This window comes from Vigna unguiculata, chromosome 4 (genome assembly GCF_037176805.1).
Source record: "Vigna unguiculata cultivar grain cowpea cultivar isolate G323 ecotype 2 chromosome 4, ASM3717680v1, whole genome shotgun sequence".
Lineage (NCBI taxonomy): Eukaryota > Viridiplantae > Streptophyta > Magnoliopsida > Fabales > Fabaceae > Vigna > Vigna unguiculata.
In genome coordinates this window covers 20,884,106-20,885,824 of record NC_140795.1, presented here as the reverse complement: position 1 = coordinate 20,885,824, position 1,719 = coordinate 20,884,106, and the positions used below count along the sequence as shown (strand labels likewise).

Here is a 1,719-nt window from a genome sequence, read left to right as displayed (position 1 = left end):
CAAAGTAGAGTGGCATGGAATTGGCCGGAAAAGATAGATCTTATAATTGCGTATATTGAGTGAGATGCCGCTTCAAAGATGCTGCTTACCTAGGATGGTGTGCTTTTCGCTCCTTTGGCTTTCTTTCTCCCGGAGACCATGCCATTCCTCAACACCGACCTTCAAACAAAGTCAGATGAGGAGCTGGCTTCCCTCAAAGTTGCTCTGGCTGACTTGCCCGTTCCGCTTTGGGGCGGTTCTTCCTCCAGCAGCCTATTCTTTCACAGCTTCTATGCCAAGGGCTATTATATATATTTGATTATGCAAGATGTATTGGGGTTACATAAAATTATTTATGAAAAGAAAGCGCTCTTAGTTCAGTTCGGTAGAACGCGGGTCTCCAAAACCCGATGTCGTAGGTTCAAATCCTACAGAGTGTGATTCCATTCTTGTTAGATCGAGAATAACACTGAAATAATTGAACAACAGTCTAAAGTCTGAATTTTACCTCCTGTGGATTAGGATTAAAAACAAAGAAAGAGGAGGTAAATAAACCAAAGAGATGTTAATAAAGGGTCCAAACGCGGAGGCAGTTCCAGTCCTTGTCGCAGCGCAGTAGTGAATAGGTGATCCAACACCAGAGATAAAAGACGCAACAGATTCATATATATACTTACCTTAGTTATATAGATCGTTTACCTAGGTACGAGACCCTAAGGTCCATATCGGTAATAGAAAGACCTGCTACCAAAAGCATTCCGATGGAGCAGAAGTAGACCCTTCCCCCGCCATAATAGCACCACCTAGCTTCGGGATAGTAGTAGCACATATCTTTTTCTAGTGATCGTCATAGGGATAATGAAACCAATGATAGAGTTGACCTAGCCTAGCGACATCCATCCCTTGTCTCCGACCGGGAGATAGAGACTACTTCATGCGCAACTTCAACATCTCCAATCGAAGGGGTAGGCCTTTTTTTTTCAAGACCCCCTTTCGGTTCGGAAAACGCATTGGCTTTCACTCAAGTTCGAGGATCCATTAAATAAAGCAAAAAATGCACGTTACAGACGAAAGGTAGATGTTCTTTGGCGAATAAAGAGAATGCAAGCTATGCAAAAACGAATTTCACTGATTTTCTTAGCCGGAATGTGCCCTCAATCTCTTTCTGACATAGGGCAGAGCGCTCTAGAAGCAAAATAATTACCCTCGCAGGGTTGATGAACTTGCCTTTTTGGTTAGCGTGGGGTGAAAGACCTAGCAGCGGAAAGGCCGCTATTCCTGCTGACTAGCTTCTCGCGAACTATGCTACGCTCCGTTCGCTTGCTTGCTACTCACTGTAATTCACATTCACTGGCTTAAGAGCTAATGAATGCGGAGTAACAATTGGTCCTTACTCTAACAAGTAAGTAAACCACCTTGGAATGCTCGTGCATTCATATAAGATAAATCCGTAAATCAGGACAGGAACAGTATTCGGCAGTCAGGTACAAGCAAGTAAGAGAAGAAGGTCAAGGCCTAACTCCGTTCCTGAAGAAGGAATGGCGGGTCGAAAGAGCTACCACGAAGCTAGTTACGGTTGTGCAAAGAATATGAAGGAAACTAGTACCCTATTAGTTCAGTCAGTTACAAGTGAGAAGAAGGATATCGGGTTCCAAAGACACATCACAAATATCGTAGGTGATATCTAAAACCGCTGATGTTAGGATTAAGGAAGTAGACTAGAATCTCGGAACCAAGCTC

At 43.5% G+C, this 1,719-nt stretch overlaps 1 non-coding gene across 1 annotated transcript; it reads left to right on the top strand.

Moving 5' to 3' along the window:
- Positions 1–345: 345 nt before the first annotated feature.
- On the top strand, positions 346–419 carry TRNAW-CCA (transfer RNA tryptophan (anticodon CCA)). Its single transcript has one exon. It is a non-coding gene; the product is annotated as a tRNA-Trp (tRNA).
- The last annotated feature ends 1,300 nt before the right edge of the window (positions 420–1,719 follow it).